This window comes from Mauremys reevesii, linkage group 8 (genome assembly GCF_016161935.1).
Source record: "Mauremys reevesii isolate NIE-2019 linkage group 8, ASM1616193v1, whole genome shotgun sequence".
NCBI lineage: Eukaryota > Metazoa > Chordata > Testudines > Geoemydidae > Mauremys > Mauremys reevesii.
This window is the reverse complement of record NC_052630.1, coordinates 100079077-100104034: the sequence shown is the minus strand read 5'-3', so window position 1 is coordinate 100104034 and position 24958 is coordinate 100079077. Positions and strand designations below refer to the sequence as shown.

The 24958-nt window shown below is 43.7% G+C and overlaps 1 protein-coding gene across 2 annotated transcripts in view; it reads left to right on the top strand.

Annotated features, from left to right (window-relative positions):
* The window catches only part of ELAVL4 (ELAV like RNA binding protein 4), a 109126-nt gene that overhangs the window by 1616 nt on the left and 82552 nt on the right, over positions 1 to 24958 (top strand). The gene's annotated exons all lie outside the window — the stretch shown is intronic.

Genomic DNA, 24958 nt, shown 5'->3' with positions numbered 1-24958 from the left:
AGGCTGGTGTTAGTCTTGCTGGGGCCAGGAGCTGAAGCCTGAGCCCCCCCACCCAGGGCGAAGGTTACATGCCTCCCACCCAGGGTAGAAGCACTTGGGCTTCAGCTTTGCCCTCCCTCCCCTCCCCTCCCTCAGAAGGGGGTCATGGTGCAATGAAGTTTGAGAACCACTGATTTATTCCATACTGGCTGTTCAATTTTGGGCCAAAATGTAGCCCTTTTTAAAAAAAAAAAAAAAAAAAGGCCAGGGAGAGCAGCTTAAGATGTTATTTTTGTAAAATTAAAAACGGTTTCCTTCCATTTTTTAATATTGTTGGTTTTCTTGCATTGTGGGAATCTTGAGTACAAGAGCACTGTGCTAGTAAATGAGAAGCAGAACGTGCAACAGACTCAAAGCAAAAATGAAATCAACAGTCTGCTTTTACTGTACAAGCTGAGTGAAATGCAGAACAATGAAGGTAAACCTAAATGGTGAAAAGTAAATTAGATTTTTAAATGAAGTCATGTTTGCAGATGTTAGAAAGTTATCACATTTATTTCATTGATCATACTCTGAGGTGTTTTAGGAACAGGTAAGGAAAGATAAATCATACCAAAATAATTTGTGACACTTAAAAAATCCGTTATATTGTGAAGCTTATTTGCTATGCAGAGGAAAAGCCCTTTGCGCAGCAACAAGCATTTACTCCATGTGCTGTGTAGAAAAAAATTGCCTAAATGCAAAATGAATATCTGGCTTTGGTAGTGGGGAGGTCTTTCCATTCATGAGGGGGTATGAATGCTCCCCTGGATGGTGGTGGTTTGGGTGTTTTACACTAGTCACCAGCCCCAGATTTGGTGTTGGTAGCAAGGTACTGAGCTTATGTACATACATTTTTTTTTTTTTTTACATTTCAAGGGTTCTTGGGGGTTCAGTTAACATTTCTTTAACCAAATGCTAGAAAGTAATAAACTTATACAATTTCCTAAGTGCTGGAAGAGCAATATCTCAGATTTAGAAGCTAGAACCGAAGTACCGGTAAGTAGAATTTGAAGTAAAACCTATGGCTACAGGGCTGGTTTACACAGTATGAGCTTTGTGGGAGCCTGGGTAGGGAGGAAGAAGGTAAGGTATGTCTGCTCCAAACAATCTGCCTAATTGGTTTGTAAACCTGGGGGGCGGAGGGGTGTCACCAATTTGATGTCTTTGCAAAGGAGCCAAAAAATGCTGCTACTGGCTCTGGGACCTCTTTTACTTGGTGGTGGTGGTGGTGAAATACAGAGAACAACCATTGTTTGGGGCTGATAAGGAATTCAAGCTTGGAGATGGAAGAGCTGTGGCTGATTGTCTCCTGGCTGTCCTGGGAGACCTGATCAGATGGAGTTGATAGCACTCTTGATCTATGTCTGTCAATTCTTTGTTTTAGGGGAGATAACTCACTTGTGTATCCCTCATGAGAAATAAATGCAAAAGGACTGTGGAAGTGAAATAACTCCAAAACAACAAAATGGCAGCTCCAATCCTATTTTGTATGACCTTTGTGAAGGGTAACTGGCTTCAAAGCCTGATTCTCCCACTCCTCGCAGGAAGGGCCTGAGTGTGAACTCTGCAGCCTCCTGAAACCTGTGACATAATCACTGTTGATCTTGCTAGCTCAGGGGTCAAGTTGTGCTGGTATGTGGCAGCATACTGAACCAAAACTTCTCTGGTCTACTAATTTACTATTGTAGTTTTAAAAGTTAAGTGTCTGGCCTTTGTGGTTGCAGAGCTGACTTTCCAAATGAAGACTAGTACTAAATCTGCATCTAGATAGAAGCAATAGATGTGAGACATAGCAGCTTTCCCCATTTTGCTTAATGGGGTGCTGGTGCTAAAATCTGAAGATAAAATGTTGACATTTAAGTTAACTGTTTCACTGCTGATCATTTTGAAAGTAGTATCCAGATATTGTCTGTGGAGCTTTCCCTTCTCTCCCACTCTGACTTCTGGGGCTGTTACAGCTGGCAGTCAAAGGAGGGCTCTTCATGTGCCCCCCCCCCCCCGCATAGAATAAAGTCCGTGGTGTATTTTTCTAAATAATTTTAGATTGTTTCTGCTATTTATTTTTTTTCTATTTGAGTTTCCATCAGTATTAATTGTTATACTGTACAAACAATTGGCATGGCAACAGTTTTGAAGAGCAGCAAAGGTATTTCGAATGTGAATGTATCCATGTGGAAATGTGGATGGAGCAGTAAAACTCAAATGTTCACAGTTGAAGTCCTGTTAGTTGTGCTGCCTTTCAGTCTTAGGGGAAGTACGTTCCCAACAGTAAACCTGTGTGAAACATTGCTTTCTAAGCTGCCTTAGCTACCTGGATACTGGTAAAACATCTTGCAGAATTCAGTATCATTGATGAGATGTAAAGATATCTGCATCTATCAATAGTAAATATGGACCCATTCAGTATGTGTTAACGGTATTATAATTATATACATCATAATAGAGTAATCCTGTTCAGCACAGAAGGATGGCTGTATAAAAGGAGAACTAGTCACAAGAAGGCATAATTTGTCATGTTATCACATAAAGTTAAATTTACATGCAATTCTCTTTGGTTCTGCCGTATCTAATGATTTTGCAATGGAAAAACCCCATGATTAACACAAAACAAACAAACCTGAGGATTTAACCAGCAAGCTAGAAAATGATGATTCAAAACTAATAGTGACCAAAGAACTTCCTGATTGTTTACAATTAGCCTGTGTGCTTTATAGAACTGATCCAGAATTATTTTTCTTTGAAAGTACTGTGTGTATGCTAGTGGGTTTTTTAAAATAGCTCTAGCTGATTTTTCTTACATCTCAACTTTTAATTAGAAAATGTATTTGATAATTATGGTCTGCCTGTTTAGGTTTTGTTCTGTTTATAAATGCTGCCTTAATACAGCCCTGATCTTTCTCTCAGGTCTTGCATGGTAGTTTTCCTTTGGGTTTAAAGGAAATGATGATCAGCCTTATGCTTGTTCTGTTTCCAGGTGCCAGTAAAAGAGACTCTTTGGAAATGATAGCTCAACAAACAGACGTTTAATGTTCTACAGTGACCTACTACAGTTAGTCGTAGATTGACTTTAAAATGTTGAGTGCTTAAAACCAGACCAAAATGCTAGTGAGTTTCTCGGGTTTCCTCAGTGGTTTGGTTTTGGGTTTTATTTTTCTCTGGTGGGGCAAGAGGGCTACAGTGGAGGAGCTAAACAACTATATTTGTTGTTTGTAATCTATTTTTGTCTGCTTATTTTTTCCCCAATACTTGTTTGTTGCTGATGTAACATGAAATCAAATAGAACATTTTTTAATCTCTTGAAAGAAGGAATATCATGCTGAAAGTCAGTGAATACTATGTAGTATAAAGAGCATGACTTTGAGTGGGCTTGGTGCCCCATTATCAAAAGGTGACAGTTACAAAGTTTTACAGTTGCTTATTCACATAATTGATGCAGGTTTGTGAAATTCCAAAACTGTGCAAAAGCATCTGGTAGTCTTGTTGAAAGAATAAATTTATTTTTAAAAGATAAAACGTTTTTAAAAGAACACATCAGTACTGATTTAGACTTAGAAAAAATAATGATGTGAGCAATTCAGTACCCTGATGTGATTTTAAATTTGGAATATGCTGGTGATTTGGGGATTGTGACAATTCATTTTCAGATGTATTTTGCTTTAGTACACTGCTTTGACACTGGGGGGGAAAGGCAAAATAAAAACTATATTTTGCACTCTTGTTTTCTCTCTGATTATGTAGCAACAGTAGTTAATTAACAGTATTATTCTCAGAGCTGTGCTGACATTATTTCCAGTATACTAGAAAGGAAGCAAAAAAGCCATATAAATTCTGGTTTCAGTTAAAAGGGTGAAAAAAATGATCTTTGCCAAGTTAAAAGGGAGAAAATAGAGATTTAGACCATAGGACTAACAGGATTCTTGGGTTCTATTCCTGACTTTTTCCCAGACTCTCTTTTGGAGCTTGAACAAGTCACTTAAGTCTGTTCTACACTTAAGTTTTACCAGCATCACTATGTCAGTTAGGGGAATGATAGATTTTTCTCTTTTTAACCAACATAGCTATGTCGATGGAAGCCCATGTGTAGATGTATGGTACATCTACACTGGAAACGTCAAAGCGCTGCCGCAGGAACGCTCCCGCAGCAGCGCTTTGAAGTGCGAGTGTGGTCGCACGCGAGCACTCGGAGAAAGCTCTCCCAGCGCTCCTGGTAATCCACCTCCATGAGGGGATTAGCTCCGAGTGCAGCTCCCGGCACTCAGAGCCAGTCCACACTAGAGCTTTAAAGCTCTCAGACTTGCTGCGCTCACCAGCAAATTAGAGCACTATAAAAACAAACCCACCCGAGTACAGCAAGTGCCGCACTGTAAAGCACCAGTGTAAACAGTGCCCCAGCGCTGGGAGCTACGCCTCTCATCTCGCTGCGACCACACAAGCCACGTTAAAGCGCTGCCATGGCAGTGCTTTAGTGTTGGCAGAGTAGACTAGCCCTTAGGCTTGTGTGATTTTCTGACCCTCTGCGTCTCAATTGAGTTGTTTATAAGATGTAGAACTCTTGTTTGTGGAGCGTTTGAGAGCATTGGATGAAAGATAACTGAAAAGTGATATTATTGTGGCCTGCTCCAAGACCCCTCTTCATTTCTTCCATAATACAGTTATCCTAATGGTAGCAAAAAGCACCCTCTGGATATACACAGACTGAAATAAATTCAAGTTTGTGGGCCTTCACAGGTTCCCAAAGACCTTGTTGAGAGTAAGTGTACTTTGCTGGTTGGTCAGGAGAGGCCTCAATCTTGGTACAAGGAGAGTCAATGTCATATTTTTCCAATTTGCTCTGTAGTGAGGAAGCTGAAGGCTAGTGAATATGAAAGAGAGAGTGCCAAAACCTTTGGAGTAATGAGATTGGTGGTGCCTCTTTACTCATGTGAGATCAACGAATGACCTTGCAGCTTCAGAGATTTAAAAAAAAAGTATTTTTCAAGTTAGTAATGTTCCGAATGCTCCTCTTACACAGGTCATCTGGCTTTGGAGCATTATTCTAAAGCTGCTGGATTTTGCAATATTATATGCAGGTAACCTTTAAAACATGGGTTTATGTAGAGGTGAAATAGTATTTCTGTCAGTGTCTTGTATAACACTGCCAAAGGGTGAGTGAAAAGTTCAGCAGCAATAAATCCTGCCAATGTAGAGTGAGACTTCATGCCGTGCTAGGGAGCTCCAGTCCATCAGATAATTTCCATTGCCTGTGAAGTCTGCTTTTATTCTTTTAAATGACTCGACATCTCTTCTTTCTCTGATCTGTCCTATTTTCCCACCATCGTGTGCTGACTCAACAGTAAGGCTATGTGTCGTTACACGCCACAGTGAAACGCCCACTGTGTCCATGTTGTGGTGTGTAGCTGTGTGTGTCAGTGAAAGGCCCTGGCAGAGGGGAGGCAGCAGGGAAAGGCTTCAGCCTCTCACCAGTTGGAGTCTTTCCGTTCTGCCAGAGTTTCTCTGCAGCAGAGAGAGGGCTCCAGCAGCAGGGAACTGGCAGAGCCTTTCGCACTTCCTCCCACCTGCCAGTGCCTTGCTCCGCTGCTGGAGTTTTCCTGCGACGGAGAAAGGCTCCTGCAGCAGGACACTACGCTGCTAAAAATAGCAGTGTTGATTGAGAGGCACAGCTTGGGCAAAGAGAGAACTGTGTAGCCCACAACCTTTACACTCCTAAGCTGTGCCTCACTGTCTGCACTGCTGGTGTATGTACGCTACGTACGGCTGAAAGAAGCGTACATTGTAGATGCACCTGGCTGGCCTGAAAGTTAAGGTTTCCCACTTCATCAGCAGGACCTTAAAGGCAGTGAACTTGCTGTCTGTCCACATTTGCCACAGCTGGCAGGGTGACTGTAGGGGTGAGAAACTCACTGCCTGGCCCAGATATCTTCCTCTGGTAGCAGAAGGGAAGGAAGCTAATAGCCAGGCTTCTGCCCTCTGGCCTCCCCCGCCCCCCGTTATGCTCTGACCCTGTATGCTGTGACAGCATGGAACACACCCCTCCACTCCTCTTACACAGATGGTCTAGCTAATGAGTAAATTTCTGAAGGAAGTAGAGATGTGAATCAGGATGATTAACATAACATCCATAGCTATATTTTAAAAATCAGATCAAAAAGTAAATGCAAGAGCTGGATGTAGGATGTTTTATAGGTCTTTAAAAAAAAGTTTTCTATCGAGACTTTTAGATGGTCTCTCCCCCCCCCCCCAGGTGTTGGGGTTGGGAGGTGTTTGAAGATAGGATAGATAAACATTTCAATCCTCCACTAAATGCTTTCAGAGATTAAGGGTATACAGATTATTGTCTTCCTACCATCCATGTTCTCTAAAATCAAGTTTCTTCACTTCCTGTCCATGGTGAAAGGCTCTTTTTCCTGTCTGCACAGTTATGCCTTTCACTTTTTAAGCTTCTCTTGATGGTTTTATTTGATACCCTCCTCGCTATCCATTCTGTTGATATATTCTTATTTACAATCCCACCATCCAGCAAGATGAAGGGAAGTTTGAAACCCTTTCCTGTAAAGCTTTTCACAGGGACCGAGTAATCCTGCCTGCAGACTCTGGTTTCTTCCCTGTTGAAATTTCAGACGCTCATTTAAGAGAGGAAATGGTTTTCCTCAATGTGTTAGAACCTGTTCTTCAGATGAGGATAAATTGAGGTACAAGCTAGATGTTAGGAAGGAACTTGAGATATTGGGCCCAATCCACAGTGAAAGTCCAGGTGATGTGCAAAGGTGACTTTCACACTAATGTACACTCCCCTGATTCTCATGCTGCTCTCTGCAGGCTGTTCCTTCTGCAGCCTCTTCCCACTGAAGCCTGCTCTCTCTTATGCTGGGTTGAAATGGACAGAGAGCCAAAAATGCAGTTTAGGATGAATGTGCCATTTGGGATGTCATACAAGATTAGGGTTGGAAGAGACCTCAGGAGGTATCTAGTCCAACCTCCTGCTCAAACCAGGACCAACCTCAACTAAATCATCCCAGCCAGGGCTTTGTCAAGCCAGGCCTTAAAAACCTCTTAGGATGAAGATTCCACCATGTCACTAGGTAACCCATTCCAGTGCTTCACCACCCTCCTAGTGAAATAGTGTTTCCTTATATCCAACCTAGACCCCCCCCCACTGCAATTTGAGACCATTGCTTCTTGTTCTGTCATCTACTACTATTTGGAACCCCCCCTTCAGGTAGTTGAAGGCTACTATCAAATCCCCCCTCACTCTTCTCTTCTTCTGCAGACTAAACAAGTCCAGTTCCCTCAGCCTCTCCTTGTAAGTCATGTGCCTCAACTCCTGATCATTTTCATTGACCTTCGCTGGACGCTCTCCAATTTGTCCACATCCTTTCTGTAGTGGGGGGCCCAAAACTGACGCAGTACTCCAGATATGGCTTCACCAGTGCCTAATAAAGGGGAATAATCACATCCACCAAGCAGAGGAGACCTCCTCCTACTCATTCAGGAGTAAGGGGCCTTTTCTCCAGAGAGAAAAAGGCCTCTCTTTCTGAAGCTGTCCTAGATTTGGTGGAGCATTTACAGTATTCGATGGAATGTAAACATCCCTTGAGGTAACAAAATCTGAAGAGTTTAGGATGGAATTTGCCTGGGGACCTACGAAGGAAAGCATGCACTAGGAGCTCTTGCTCAAGAATATTCTTGGCTTCTCTGGTTCTCAAATGGGACTGAGGCCCTGGTATTTACCACATGATCTAGGTCACATTGGAGGGCATCTCCTTGAAGAAAGTGAATCTTTAAATGAAGTTCAGAGCCAAAAATCTCCAGACCAGGGAGGTGAGCAGCAGGAAATGGCAAGCCTTGCCTGTCTTAATGATATTCTATACATCAACAGCCTCCATGACAGCAACAAAAAAAAAGTGGATTACCAAGAGAACAAGGTCTAATATTTTCCTCATCTCTCTCAGCTGTTAGTTATAACAGTTTACGTTCCTCTCAAGATCTGTGATTCATAGAAGTGACACCTAGTAGAAGGAAGAAAGAATTGAAGGCAAAGCTAAGGCCGTTCAGTGTGTCGTTGTATTGCATCCTCCAAGTGAAACCTAAATAGTTTAGGTTGATCTCGATGGAGCAGCTCTAGTAATAGCTGGGTTAGTCCTGAAGGATGCAAGCTGCTTTCCCACCTTTCCAAAGACAAGGCTGTGTGGCTTGTTATCAAAGCTTCCTTCACAATCATGATGGTTAGAAACATAATTTTGTTTTAAAATGAGCAGCTTGGATTCTGGAACACAATTCTCAGCAAATTCCACAGCTGCAAAACAGCAGGATCTCCAAATATAAATGAGTTCCACTGTAACTTATGACTGTCCAAGGCAACAATCATATGAAAATAGCAACACTGAAAAACTGGAAGGCAGTGGCTTGTGGCTGGATAGGTTAAACATATCTTATTCCATTGCTGGAATGAATTTATATTCTTTCTGGCAGTTTTCCTGAAGTTTTATAGGGATTCCCCAATGCAACAACAAGCAATCTTTCTTTTAATAGTATCACTAGATGCATTGTAACTTGTGCCTAGACATACTCTGATCTGTTCAGATAAAACTTAATTGTATTTCTGACATTGCTAGGTGAGTTTTAAAGATCCCTTATTGAGCAAACTAGAAGGGCTCTATTTTTAACATTGTTCCAAAGATGTGCAATGGAACCTAAAAATATTACTATGCATCAGGTGAAAATACACTTTTTAAAATGTGTTTCATGGGAGAGCCAATAACAGCTGTTGGCCTACCAAGTAAAGAACATTTATAGTTTAAAAAAAACTTTAATATTTAGAGGAGATGTTAGTTTGTCTTTAAAATTTCCATAAGCAAAGGGCTGGCTTAACAAGAGAAATCTATAATTATCCTACAGCACTTTTCACAGAGAAAAACTTTCAGTGTTAGTGCCTCAGCAAAATTCCAATGAACGTACTTAATCTCTTTTCCCCTCAGTTCTTCCCTGAAATTGAAACTGCATAGGTTATCTTTTACCTTCTGTCCAAGCAGTATGATTGTGCACTATACAACAGTGTGCTTTACTAGCTAACATGGAAATTTCAGTTTGTGAAGTGGTTTGGGACCTTTTGGATTAAAGGCATCATATAAATGTAAAATGCAACGAAAATATTAACCAATAATTTCCACTGACATTTCTGGGGACTACTGAGGACTCAACACTTTGAAAATCAGGCCACTTATTTAGGAGCCTAAATTCAAGCATTTTTTTAAAATATGGACCTATGTACTGAAAGTGCAAGTGTGAAAGTTTCCAAAGTGGGTGTCGCCTCTTCTGCCCCAGGAGCTCACATTATCCTGACCAAATAATCTTTAAAAACACCATCAGCCCTTAATATATTTAGCTATTAAAGCCCTCGACAAAACCTCAGAACTCCTTTGCATCCTCAAATACAACAAAACAAGAGATTGCTTTTACGGAAAGGTTGTGATTGTTCAAGATAAGAAGCCTCCTTCCTGAGCATATCTACTTTGCCCACCAACACCGGAATAATCTGCTCACAAAAACCAGCCCAGCATAAGGGTCATTCTCCAGTGCTGCAGAGCTAATGTGGGGGCTCATGCCTCACATGATCCCTGTTGCAGATTTAACAGATGAACAGGGGTGCCGGTAAGGAGAATGGGAAGTTGATGTGATTGCAGAGCCATTGGCCATTATCTTTGAAAACTCGTGGTGATCAGGGGAGTCCCGGACAATTGGAAAAAGGCAAACATAGTGCCCATCTTTAAAAAAGGGAAGAAGGAGAACCTGGGGAACTACAGACCAGTCAGCCTCACCTCAGTCCCTGGAAAAATCATGGAGCGGGTCCTTAAGGAAACCATTTTGATGTACTTGAAGGAGAGGAAGGTGATCAGGAACAGTCAACATGGATTCACCAAGGGCAAGTCATGCCTGACTAACCTGATTGCCTTCTGTGATGACATAACTGGCTCTGTGGATATGGGGAAAGCAGTGGACGTGATATATCTTGTCTTTAGGAAAGCTTTTGATATGGTTTCCCACAGTATTCTTGCCAAAAGTTAAAGTAGTATGGATTAGATTAATGGACTATAAGGTGGGTAGGAAGTTGGCTAGATTGTTGGTCTCAGTGGGTAGCGATCAATGACTCGATGTCTAGTTGGCAGCTGGTATCAAGCGGAGTGCCCCAGGGAGTCGGTCCTGGGGCCGGTTTTGTTCAACATCTTTATTAATGATCTGGATGATGGGATGGATTGCACCCTCAGCAAATTCAGAGATGACACTAAGATGTGGGGAGAGGTATATGTGCTGGAGGGCAGGGATAGGGTCTAGACGAATTGGAGGATTGGGCCACAAGAAATATGATGAGGTTCAACAAGGACAGGTGCAGAGTCCTGCACTTAGGACGGAAGAATCCCATGCACCACTACAGGCTGGGGACCGACAGGCCAAGCACCAGTTCTGCAGAAAAGGACATAGGGATTACAGTGAATGAGAAGCTGGATATGAGTCAGCAATGTGCCTTTGTTGACAAGAAGGCTAACAGCATATTGGGCTGCATTAGTAGGAGTATTGCCTGCAGATTGAGTGAAGTGATTATTCCCCTCTATTCGGTACTGGTGAGGCCACATCTGGAGTATTGCGTCCAGTTTCCCCACCCCCCACCCCCCCTCCCCAGAGAAAGGATGTGGACAAATTGGAGAGAGTCCAGCGGAGGGCAACGAAAATGATCAGGGGGCTGGGGCACATGATTTATGAGGAGAGGCTGAGGGAATTGGACTTGTTTAGTCTGCAGGAGAGAGGAGTATGAGGTGGGGGGGTTGATAGCAGCCTTCAACTACCTGAAGGGAGGTTCCAAAGAGGATGGAGCTCGGCTGTTCTAAGTGGTGGCAAATGACAGAACAAGAAGCAATGGTCTCAAGTTGCAGTGGGGGAGAGCTAGGTTGGATATTAGGAAACACTATTTCATTAGGAGGGTGGTGAAGCACTGGAATGGGTTACCTAGTGACATGGTGGAATCTTCATCCTTAGAGGTTTTTAAGGCCCGGCTTGACAAAACTCTGGCTGGGATGATTTAGTTGGTGGTGTTCCTGCTTTGAGCAGGGGATTGGACTAGATGACCTCCTGAGGTCTCTTCCAACCCTAATCTTCTATGATGCTGTCTATCATAAACCAAGACTACTATCCATAATCTGGTCCTTCATGTCCTCTGAAAAAGCAATACCTTTTCTCAACTTGGAGCTCTTGCTTACCCACTTAAGGAGGAAAGAGGAATTTACCATCTCTGTTTCAGGGTTTCCAAAAAGATCACGAAAAGTGGGGGAAAGCACAATAGCAGGGCTTAACTTCAAGTGGTTAAATCAGCTCATCCAATTCAAGAAATTCAAGATGGAGACCCTCCAATCGGCCTAAGTAGTCATAGAGCTGGTGGAACGTCTTATGTTGGTCGACCTGGAAGACTCGTACCCTTCACGTATGGATTGTGAAAGTTCAGAAGTACCTGGGATTTGCCATAGTTTTCCATCTCTGAGATTTTCACAGGAAACAAAATAATCATGCTGCCTCATTTCTGTAATCCGATCTGTGAAAAACTGGGGTGGGGGGGCCATGGTTAGTTCATAGGAGTGGGAGTATTGGACTCCTGAGTTCTAATCTAGCCTGTGACACTGATCTTCTGCACCCTGGGACAACTCTCTTAATCGCTGCCATTATCTCCATCTGTAAATTGTACATAATAAAGGGTGTTGGGCGGATTATTTAATTGATGCTTGAAGAGTGCTTTGCCAATAAGATTGGTGCACATTGAGGCACAGTGTAAGGCTTGTTCAATTAGGCCATTTAAAAACTTTATTTTTTCACTACTGTAAAATGACTTGCATTAGTTTTTAGGGTACACAGTGATTTTTATTGGATCAATGATGAGGTTGACCCAGATGTGGTTGTGAGCTGTTTTTTAATATACAACTGTAAGATTTTGTTACAGTAGATACAATATATATGAATATAAATAAAACGTGCTATATAAGTACTAAGTATTATTAATTTTCCAGGATACTCATAGGTATGTAGTTCCTGAGGCACATTATCATCCTTGTTATTCTGTTCTGTATCTTTTCCAGTATCCTTCCTGTACTGAAGATGTGGCCTTGCTAGCCATTTGCACACTGCATGACAATCTTTTCTGATTTCTATTGTGTCCCTCTTTTCTGATGTATTCTGGTATCCTGCTGCTGGGCATCCTATTTCTTTCCCTCCAATATTTTCCACTGGAATCGTTTCTTGATCACTGTGTTACATCTTGTGAACAACAGGACATTAGTCCCCATTTTCAGTCTTCAGCTCTGTCCTCATTACTAAGATTTCTTGGTTTAGGTATTATATAGTACTAATTTATCACTTTAGGTCAGCTGACATTTCTATTTTTGTTCTGAGCCCAAAGATGAATTTTTGGGGAAAGTATAGGCCAGATCTCTTAAGCTGTTCTTGAGTTTGGTAAGTTTGGGACAGAGGGACTTTTCACACTTCAAGAAAATGATTTTTGCTCAGACATGAACAGATTAAAAATGACTGAATTTTGCATGTGAATCTTTCTGCTAGTCTAGATTTCTTTGATAACTAGTTCATTTCGTTATTTACAAGCAGATACATTAAAACAATTCAGTGATAAACCTGTGAACACTTTCTCATTTTGTGCACTGTAGGTACTTTGCCAACAGTAGAAACAGCAGTACTTGCTACAGTATATTAACATCTATATAGAAAGTTTTTGACTTTCTCTACTGTCAGAGTTCATTCTCCTTATAAATCCTGGAAGGGCAAACTGTGGCATTTACAATGTCTGCTGGTGAATCCAAGCTTCAGTAGCTCTAGATTTAAAAAAAAACCCATGAAAATGAAAGTATAAAAATGTATATTACTTGTATTACTAAGGCTAAAAGGTTAGGAAGTGGAAGAATTTATAGGGCTCATTGCAGTATTAAACTTGGCTAGTTATATCAGTTACATCTTGTTTTCCTGTGTTTCCTTTTGAATGCGTGCTTTAATAAAACGTATTAAATGTATACCAGACATATAGGACAAGCAATATGACTGAGGCCTGGTCTACACGACACAGTTTGACGCAAGGTAGGTCAGGTAGGCAAGAAGCTGCCCCTCGGTTTTAAAGCCCTGCCAATTGTTGAAATTCCTTTTCCTGATTGCCTGGCTTGACGAGTGCATTTGATAGCTCTCCATTGTTAAGTGTAGCTTCCCAGCTGACCATGCCAGCTATGCACTCCAGACACTCTCCTGCCTGGAATAGATAGGAGATATTGACTTTCCTGGGTTTGTGGGGAAAAGAGGCTGTGAGGTGCAGCTCTCATCCCACATTTCTATGGCCGGACATCTATGAGCAGATTGCTCAGGGGATACAGGAGAAGGGCTACAGCAGGGACTAGCCACAGTGCTGTGTGAAAGCCAAGGAGCTACGTCAGGCATACTAGAAGGCCAGGAAGGCCAACAGTTGATCTGACGCAGAGCCGCAGGCCTGCCACTTTTACAAAGAGGTACGTGCCATCTTGGGCAGAGACCTCACCCTCTCCTCTGAGAGAGCACTGTGGATACTTCTGAGGAGCCCGAGTCACAGGCCTCTGCCATGAACAATGGGGAGGAAGAGGTAGATGAGGAGGAGGAGGAGGAGTATGCAGGTCAGGCGACTGGGGGATCCAGCTGTGCAGCAAGCCAGGACCTGTTTTTTCCTCCGCTGCAGTTCAGCCAGTCCCGACAATTGAGCATGGGTGAGCCAGATGCATGGGAAAGGAACTTGTGGTAAGTGTGTTCTTTACTTTGAAATTACAGGGAATGCACACCCAAAGTAGCAGGACTCATCTTTTGATTTGCTCACTTTTTAATTGTGCTAGAAGAGAGAGTGAAACAAACCAGAGGTAGAGTTGCTATCTGCTTTTCATTCCCCCCCTAGTGTTAGGTAGTGGGGGCTACATGGAGCCGTTTGTTTATGTGCACCAAGATGTCCCATGAATCTTCTGTAGAGATCTTGATGAAACTTCCATGGAGGTAGTCTGCTATCCTCTGCCGAAGGTTTCTGGGGAGGGCTGCCTTATTTCTTCTGCCACAGCAGTACCCTTTCCCATGCCACTTAGCGATTACTTCAGCAGGCACCATTGGCTAGCAGCATACAGGCCCGGGCGACATCGGGACGCCAGCAGCAGCTGTGTGTTCTCTGCCAGGAGTGAGAGATCAGCTAAAATCACTACTGCCTGTGTGGAAAATGGTGCCCTAATCAGTTCCATTGGCATATACACCTACAATCGTGCCAGCGAGCTGTTCTCCTCTCATTTCCCCAACTCGCCCTACCACCCTGCCCCCGAGGGCCATACTCACCATGGCTGGTGCTGTGACCGACACTATGCCCTATCAGTCCCAAGACTGTAGTGCTTACAACTTCTGGAGAGCAAGGGGAGTGAGTTCAGTATCTTAAGTTTTGATCTCCATCGTGAATACACTGGCAATGGTAGCTCTGTGTGCTGTATCTTCAGCTGCTGCATTGCGGCCTTCAGAATCTTCCCCCTTCACACCCATGGAATGCCTGAGCCAGATAAGGAGAAGAAAGAAGGCTCAGGATGACATGTTCCAGGAGATCCTGCAAGCCATTGCTGCATCTGGGAACGAGCACAGGGCTTGGAGAATGACCTTAGCAGACAACATGGACAAGGTAAGAGTAGAGAGGAGAAAAGAAAAGGAGAGGGGCATGCATCAGGAGATGCTTGTGCTTCTCAGACAGCAAACAGATGCTGCAAACTCTGGTGGACCTGTAGGTTCAACACACCTGTGTTCGCCTCCTTCTGCAGAATATAGAAAGCTCTATATCATGATCTTCTTATTCCTCCCCTCCCCCAGACAACATTCAACATGGCGTCAGGTGTCAGTGCACTACCCTTATCACTCCTCCGAGGGGACATTACTGAAAATAACAGCTTCACATACGCTGATCTGTGAAAGACACGGTTGGTGTATTTGTACCTGAAATGGAAATGACTGTTCTTTCCCCTTCGTAAGTTCTGTTCGGTTAATTTATTAAGTTTTATTAAGTTCTAATTTTTTTTATTTGCCTGGTTCATGTTACGGAATAAAATTATATTTTTTGGAACATAATTTATCTTTATTAGTTCACAACTTATGCTGGCTAGTGATGAACTGGTCTGACAGCAATCAATTTCCTGTTACTGCACTGTGTCACAGAACCCATAACATCATTCGCAAACAATATTAATAGGTGCATTGATGATGTTAAATTCCTACATACACAGCAATCACTACAAGATTCATTCCAGGCCACAAAAAAGAGAGGCCATGTAGAGCGTATTACAGCAACGCACACTGCTCTGGCTCACTATTAAAATGGTCTTTCAAAGCCTCCCTGAGCCATATAGCTCAAATTCAGCAGACAGCTGCTCTACCCTCGCAGCTGGGAGAAACTTTTCATCCCGGGGAAACTTTTCCCCCTTTGCTTCACAGATACAATGCAGGACATAGCAGGCAGCTATAGCTATTGAGCTATTCTGCTCACTGAGATCCAATCTTATAAATAAACAATGCCAGTGTTATTTACTCCTCCTCAGAACACAAGAACTAGGGGTCACCAAATGAAATTAATAGGCAGCAGATTTAAAACAAATACAAGAAAGGTTTTTTTTTTTTCCCCACACAACACACACTCAACCTGTGGAATTCTTTGTCAGAGGATGTTGTGAAAGCCAAGACTATTACCGGGTTCAAGAAAGAACTAGATAAGTTCACGGAGGATAGGTCCATCAATGGCTATTAGCCAGGATGTGCAGGGATGGTGTCCCTAACCTCTGTTAGCTAGAAGCTGGGAATGGGTGATGAGTTGGATCACTTGATGATTACCTGTTCTGTTCATTCCCTCTGGGACACCTGGCATTGGCCACTGTCGGAAGACAGGTTACTGGGCAAGATGGATCTTTGGTCTGACCCAGTATGGCCCTTCTTATGTTCAGTAACGAAATGACCAAAGGCACATTCTGCTGTCATTCTGCACCTGCTGAGTTTATAGTTGAAGTGCTCCTTTGTGCTGTCAAGATGACCAGTGTACAGCTTCATGAGCCATGGGAGGGGGTTGGCTGAGTTGTCTAGGATCACTGTTGGCAATTCAATATTCCCAGTGATAATCTGCTGGTCAGGAAAGAAAGTCCTTCCTTGCATCTTTTGAGCAATCTTATGTTCGTAAAATGCACATGTCATGCACCTTCCCTGACCAGCCCACACTGATGTTGGTAAAGCATCCCTGGTGATCCACTAGCTCTCGTAGAAAACGGCCCTTGAGGTGGATTTCCTGACTCCATAATGATTCCTGACAGATCAGTAGCAATCTGGCAGTGAAAGTTTCCACAGTGTAATCACCACTCGCTTCTCAACTGTCAGTGGAGCTCTAAATTTGGTGTCTCTGCGCTAACAAGGGCTGTGGTGAGCCTTGTGCATCCGTAAGTTCTGCAGCCACTGCTAGTCATCCCAAACCTGCACTGCAATGCACTCCTACAAGTCAGTGCTTGTTTCTTGGGCCCAGAACCAGTGTGCTGCCATTTCCAGGTTCTCTGTAGACTCCGCCAACAGCCTTGAATTGTTTCTTTCTGTGTCCCACAGCAATTCAGCCTCCAAAAAATCGGCATGTTCCCCACCACTCCTCTTGCAGGTCTACAAATACTGCAGGATCAGGTACCTGTTGTTTGCAGCACTCGTGAAAATAGTGAAGAGCTGTGCAGGCTCCATGCTTCTGTCAGCTGGCAGACAACGAGGAGTGATGCATGGATTTGTGTGACTTCAAAAAGAAGGCATGAAATATTATGGGCTCCGGATTAAATGATGTGATGGAGAACACAGTATTATGGGAAGTTGACCTGATACTCCCAGTCACCCCTGCACAACTCATTTCAACCCCATCAGGCACTTCGAGAACGTCCCAGAAGAACCTGCACTGGAAGGTGGCGAGTGCACAGTAGGATACCTCCCCACAGTGGACTGCATTCTGCATTGATACAAGTGCTCTTGGTAAAGATGTGCACTGCCGATACACGGAGCCAGGTGTGCACGCACACACAAGTAATTTAAAAACTGCAGTGGCTGTGTGCTGATGTAATTTAGGTTAATTTAAATTTGTAGTGTAGACATGACCTGAGTTAGCATTATTATTTACTAAACACAGATGATCAGGATTATGGGTATGGACCCATGTTTTCAAAGACCCCTTTTCTGACATACTCTGCTGCATATAGGCAGTCTGTATAGGTAGGCACTTTGCCCACATCTCCATAGTATCTGTGCCCATTGCAATCATTAATATATTAAATGAATACACCCGCTTTTTACAGATGGTGAACTGAGCACGGGGTAGATTAAATGCCGTGCCTAAAGTCACACAGGAAATGTAGAATATCCATAAATCTTTCCTGCTTGCATCAGCACTTTCAAAGGCCTTGGGTTAGGTACCCAAATAAGTGGTGTGATTTATTTTTTCTCCAGAGATGCTTATCACATGCAGCCCTTGTTGAATATGTACATCTTCCATTATCTTCATCTTTAAAAATAAGACAACATATTTAGATGGATAAATGTAGCCATCTAAATTGGCAGATGATGTCCTTAGTTTTCTGTGCACCCGAAGGAAAATAGAGATTTCAAAATGTTGTTTGAGTTCCTAGATGGGTTGAAAATTAGCTGAGAATACTGCATGGGCAAAGTTCCATCTGTGAAAGTTAGAGTGGCTTTTTTTAAGACAGCACGGTAGTTCTTGTCTAGGGTTGGACTATAAAAGTAATGGGAGCAGAGGGAAAGCCCCTGTTAAGGGTTTAACCCTAGTGCTTTATTAGGACATTGAATAGGATGTGTAAGAGGGAGAGGTTTGCCAAGTAGCCAGCCTCCCTGGATCTCATTCCTCAAAGTACTCTGGCAGTCATTTGTACCAAGGAAGACGAGAGTTGACAGGGTCTGGGAGACTAGGACTTCACAGCAGTGAAATTGACCTTGGTGACGATGGTTTTGGAGTATGTTGATTTTCCTTTTTTTGCAGGTGGCACGATGCTGTGTGGGCAGCCTCATGGATGTCGGTGGTATCCGCTGGGGCCACAACAGCATAGATCTGCGTGGCCTGTTCCCGTGTTTGCTTGTCCATGAGGACACTGATTGGTTACTGATCTTGCTGAGCAGTATTACAAGGAAGTATTACGGATGTAAGGATGCTGCAGAATGGCTGATACCAGTGATGTCCTAAATAGTCTGCTTAGATGAGTCCATAGAAGGGGTACCAAGGACCAGGCTGCTCTTAATTGGCACTGGGAGGAAATAGCTGGGCTTGATCATGCTCTCCAACCATTCAGTGGAGAGTTGGGGGACCATCACCTTGTTCAGCCTGTACCTCTGCAATGCTTGCACCTCTGGTATTTTCAGGAAGCTCTTGTATGGCTGGTAGACCTTATGTGAAGGGTAAAGGCAGGGGTGGCTCCAGGCCCCAGCACGCCAAGCGCGGGGGGTGATCTGCCGGCGCCGTGAGGGCGGCAGGCAGGCTGCCTCTGGTGGTTTGCCTGCGGAGGGTCCGCTGGTCCCGCGGCTTCGAGGGACCTCCTGCAGGCAAACCGCCGGAGGCAGCCTGCCTGCTGTGCTTGGGGCAAAATCCTAGAGCCACCCCTGGGTAAGGGTGTGTCCTCTTCTGCCATTTGCACTTCCTTAGTCTTCTAATATATGAGCTCAGCATCACTGCTTATTCCTCACCCTGACTCTGTTTGCTGCACCCGCCCCCGCAGCATCTTCTCTGGCTTGTTCCCTTCTCTGGCTTGTCTCTTTCCTGCAACATTATCCCTCCTGAATATCTCCTTCTCTCCCTGTTTAGATGTATGTGTTTAGGGAGCTGAGGGGTGGGGAGGGTTGTGCTGCTGCTTCTTGCAACCAAGCAGCAAACACAGCATCCAAAGGGGTGATTTGAGGAGTACTTTTAATGGTGTCTTCTACCGGTAATTCTACCGGTATCTCTGGATGATGCATGCCTGCGTCACTACAAGGATGTTGTCAAGTATCAGAGGGGTAGGTGTGTTAGTTGGATCTGTAAAAAGCGCAGAGTCCTGTGACACCGTATAGACTAACAGACGTATTGGAGCATGAACTTTCGTGGGTGAATACCCACTTTGTCACAAGCATGTGTGCATCTAAGTCTGGATGCCCATCTTGCATTTCTGAAAGTTGGCTTTGACACTTATCCCTGAGACCGCTACCCCTGTCCCACCTCTTTGCATTATCTCCATTTTGTCAAGAACATGGTCTGGATGTGCCCATCAATCTCCTCTGAAAATCTCGTGTGCTCCAATCTTCCACTAGCACTTAAACATAACTACCCACTGGGGGACTTGCACGTACACAGACATTCAAAAGTTGCACCCTCGTACCTGAAGCGACTGTAAAGGGTCTGAATTACATACATCTCTTGAATAAAATGAACACCCAGTACAGTAACACTAAATGCTACATGTGTGCAAAGAAGCTGAGTTGTGGTTTCTGTGGGAACTGTAAGTGAATCTCTTCGATTTTGTGTGTCTAAATGCTTAAATTAGTGTTGTATTTATATAGGATTGGGGGTGGGGTTTGGTTGAATATCCTTATGTTCAGAACTTTCTGAACCAGGTAGCTCTGTATCCACAGCAAAGCAACTGGATTTCCAGCGGGAGTCCTAGGATCTTTTTCTCTTTCTCTCTCATGCTAAGAGAAATCACAGTGCACCTGGTGTAACATTCCATCACTATCAGAGTTTGCACAGCTGTTTTGTAGGGTCCACAGTTGGGGTACAATAAGAGGCAATAATGGCTTCTTACATAGCAGAGTGTGCAGATAAAACTCCCAATACAATCTTACTTTCTTTTGCCTACTGCTTCTTCTGCTCTAAGCCAAGAATCCTACAATGTACCCTGTTTTAGATGATTCCAAAACATCCTCTTTTTAATACATGGTGTAGTTATACATAGACCAGTCCTAAATTTCTCAGCCTCCTTAAATCCATGTGAATTCCCTAACCTTATAGAACAGTTTACCTGAAAACCATTTTAGCATTGCCTAGTGCATTGTTTTTGATCACCTAGATCTCTTAGTTTCCAGAGGGCAATCAGTTATTTATTTAAACCATTCAGTGGTTAAATTACACTATCTTATAGCTCTATACTGTACATTAATGGTTTAATTAACCATAATTTAAAAAAATCTCACTGTTGTATATGTTGCTTGCTTTTTTACTCAGCCTATTTGTTATTTTGTATTGGTGCCTGACTATTCATTTGGAGAATGACCTTAGCAGACAACATGGACAAGGTAAGAGTAGAGAGGAGAAAAGAAAAGGAGAGGGGCATGCATCAGGAGATGCTTGTGCTTCTCAGACAGCAAACAGATGCTGCAAACTCTGGTGGACCTGTAGGTTCAACACACCTGTGTTCGCCTCCTTCTGCAGAATATAGAAAGCTCTATATCATGATCTTCTTATTCCTCCCCTCCCCCAGACAACATTCAACATGGCGTCAGGTGTCAGTGCACTACCCTTATCACTCCTCCGAGGGGACATTACTGAAAATAACAGCTTCACATACGCTGATCTGTGAAAGACACGGTTGGTGTATTTGTACCTGAAATGGAAATGACTGTTCTTTCCCCTTCGTAAGTTCTGTTCGGTTAATTTATTAAGTTTTATTAAGTTCTAATTTTTTTTATTTGCCTGGTTCATGTTACGGAATAAAATTATATTTTTTGGAACATAATTTATCTTTATTAGTTCACAACTTATGCTGGCTAGTGATGAACTGGTCTGACAGCAATCAATTTCCTGTTACTGCACTGTGTCACAGAACCCATAACATCATTCGCAAACAATATTAATAGGTGCATTGATGATGTTAAATTCCTACATACACAGCAATCACTACAAGATTCATTCCAGGCCACAAAAAAGAGAGGCCATGTAGAGCGTATTACAGCAACGCACACTGCTCTGGCTCACTATTAAAATGGTCTTTCAAAGCCTCCCTGAGCCATATAGCTCAAATTCAGCAGACAGCTGCTCTACCCTCGCAGCTGGGAGAAACTTTTCATCCCGGGAAACTTTTCCCTTTGCTTCACAGATACAATGCAGGACATAGCAGGCAGCTATAGCTATTGAGCTATTCTGCTCACTGAGATCCAATCTTATAAATAAACAATGCCAGTGTTATTTACTCCTCCTCAGAACACAAGAACTAGGGGTCACCAAATGAAATTAATAGGCAGCAGATTTAAAACAAATACAAGAAAGGTTTTTTTTTTTTTCCCCACACAACACACACTCAACCTGTGGAATTCTTTGTCAGAGGATGTTGTGAAAGCCAAGACTATTACCGGGTTCAAGAAAGAACTAGATAAGTTCACGGAGGATAGGTCCATCAATGGCTATTAGCCAGGATGTGCAGGGATGGTGTCCCTAACCTCTGTTAGCTAGAAGCTGGGAATGGGTGATGAGTTGGATCACTTGATGATTACCTGTTCTGTTCATTCCCTCTGGGACACCTGGCATTGGCCACTGTCGGAAGACAGGTTACTGGGCAAGATGGATCTTTGGTCTGACCCAGTATGGCCCTTCTTATGTTCAGTAACGAAATGACCAAAGGCACATTCTGCTGTCATTCTGCACCTGCTGAGTTTATAGTTGAAGTGCTCCTTTGTGCTGTCAAGATGACCAGTGTACAGCTTCATGAGCCATGGGAGGGGGTTGGCTGAGTTGTCTAGGATCACTGTTGGCAATTCAATATTCCCAGTGATAATCTGCTGGTCAGGAAAGAAAGTCCTTCCTTGCATCTTTTTGAGCAATCTTATGTTCGTAAAAATGCACATGTCATGCACCTTCCCTGACCAGCCCACACTGATGTTGGTAAAGCATCCCTGGTGATCCACTAGCTCTCGTAGAAAACGGCCCTTGAGGTGGATTTCCTGACTCCATAATGATTCCTGACAGATCAGTAGCAATCTGGCAGTGAAAGTTTCCACAGTGTAATCACCACTCGCTTCTCAACTGTCAGTGGAGCTCTAAATTTGGTGTCTCTGCGCTAACAAGGGCTGTGGTGAGCCTTGTGCATCCGTAAGTTCTGCAGCCACTGCTAGTCATCCCAAACCTGCACTGCAATGCACTCCTACAAGTCAGTGCTTGTTTCTTGGGCCCAGAACCAGTGTGCTGCCATTTCCAGGTTCTCTGTAGACTCCGCCAACAGCCTTGAATTGTTTCTTTCTGTGTCCCACAGCAATTCAGCCTCCAAAAAATCGGCATGTTCCCCACCACTCCTCTTGCAGGTCTACAAATACTGCAGGATCAGGTACCTGTTGTTTGCAGCACTCGTGAAAATAGTGAAGAGCTGTGCAGGCTCCATGCTTCTGTCAGCTGGCAGACAACGAGGAGTGATGCATGGATTTGTGTGACTTCAAAAGAAGGCATGAAATATTATGGGCTCGGATTAAATGATGTGATGGAGAACACAGTATTATGGGAAGTTGACCTGATACTCCCAGTCACCCCTGCACAACTCATTTCAACCCCATCAGGCACTTCGAGAACGTCCCAGAAGAACCTGCACTGGAAGGTGGCGAGTGCACAGTAGGATACCTCCCCACAGTGGACTGCATTCTGCATTGATACAAGTGCTCTTGGTAAAGATGTGCACTGCCGATACACGGAGCCAGGTGTGCACGCACACACAAGTAATTTAAAAACTGCAGTGGCTGTGTGCTGATGTAATTTAGGTCAATTTAAATTTGTAGTGTAGACATGACCTGAGTTAGCATTATTATTTACTAAACACAGATGATCAGGATTATGGGTATGGACCCATGTTTTCAAAGACCCCTTTTCTGACATACTCTGCTGCATATAGGCAGTCTGTATAGGTAGGCACTTTGCCCACATCTCCATAGTATCTGTGCCCATTGCAATCATTAATATATTAAATGAATACACCCGCTTTTTACAGATGGTGAACTGAGCACGGGGTAGATTAAATGCCGTGCCTAAAGTCACACAGGAAATGTAGAATATCCATAAATCTTTCCTGCTTGCATCAGCACTTTCAAAGGCCTTGGGTTAGGTACCCAAATAAGTGGTGTGATTTATTTTTTCTCCAGAGATGCTTATCACATGCAGCCCTTGTTGAATATGTACATCTTCCATTATCTTCATCTTTAAAAATAAGACAACATATTTAGATGGATAAATGTAGCCATCTAAATTGGCAGATGATGTCCTTAGTTTTCTGTGCACCCGAAGGAAAATAGAGATTTCAAAATGTTGTTTGAGTTCCTAGATGGGTTGAAAATTAGCTGAGAATACTGCATGGGCAAAGTTCCATCTGTGAAAGTTAGAGTGGCTTTTTTTAAGACAGCACGGTAGTTCTTGTCTAGGGTTGGACTATAAAAGTAATGGGAGCAGAGGGAAAGCCCTGTTAAGGGTTTAACCCTAGTGCTTTATTAGGACATTGAATAGGATGTGTAAGAGGGAGAGGTTTGCCAAGTAGCCAGCCTCCCTGGATCTCATTCCTCAAAGTACTCTGGCAGTCATTTGTACCAAGGAAGACGAGAGTTGACAGGGTCTGGGAGACTAGGACTTCACAGCAGTGAAATTGACCTTGGTGACGATGGTTTTGGAGTATGTTGATTTTCCTTTTTTTGCAGGTGGCACGATGCTGTGTGGGCAGCCTCATGGATGTCGGTGGTATCCGCTGGGGCCACAACAGCATAGATCTGCGTGGCCTGTTCCCGTGTTTGCTTGTCCATGAGGACACTGATTGGTTACTGATCTTGCTGAGCAGTATTACAAGGAAGTATTACGGATGTAAGGATGCTGCAGAATGGCTGATACCAGTGATGTCCTAAATAGTCTGCTTAGATGAGTCCATAGAAGGGGTACCAAGGACCAGGCTGCTCTTAATTGGCACTGGGAGGAAATAGCTGGGCTTGATCATGCTCTCCAACCATTCAGTGGAGAGTTGGGGGACCATCACCTTGTTCAGCCTGTACCTCTGCAATGCTTGCACCTCTGGTATTTTCAGGAAGCTCTTGTATGGCTGGTAGACCTTATGTGAAGGGTAAAGGCAGGGGTGGCTCCAGGCCCCAGCACGCCAAGCGCGGGGGGTGATCTGCCGGCGCCGTGAGGGCGGCAGGCAGGCTGCCTCTGGTGGTTTGCCTGCGGAGGGTCCGCTGGTCCCGCGGCTTCGAGGGACCTCCTGCAGGCAAACCGCCGGAGGCAGCCTGCCTGCTGTGCTTGGGGCGGCAAAATCCCTAGAGCCACCCCTGGGTAAGGGTGTGTCCTCTTCTGCCATTTGCACTTCCTTAGTCTTCTAATATATGAGCTCAGCATCACTGCTTATTCCTCACCCTGACTCTGTTTGCTGCACCCGCCCCCGCAGCATCTTCTCTGGCTTGTTCCCTTCTCTGGCTTGTCTCTTTCCTGCAACATTATCCCTCCTGAATATCTCCTTCTCTCCCTGTTTAGATGTATGTGTTTAGGGAGCTGAGGGGTGGGGAGGGTTGTGCTGCTGCTTCTTGCAACCAAGCAGCAAACACAGCATCCAAAGGGGTGATTTGAGGAGTACTTTTAATGGTGTCTTCTACCGGTAATTCTACCGGTATCTCTGGATGATGCATGCCTGCGTCACTACAAGGATGTTGTCAAGTATCAGAGGGGTAGGTGTGTTAGTTGGATCTGTAAAAAGCGCAGAGTCCTGTGACACCGTATAGACTAACAGACGTATTGGAGCATGAACTTTCGTGGGTGAATACCCACTTTGTCACAAGCATGTGTGCATCTAAGTCTGGATGCCCATCTTGCATTTCTGAAAGTTGGCTTTGACACTTATCCCTGAGACCGCTACCCCTGTCCCAC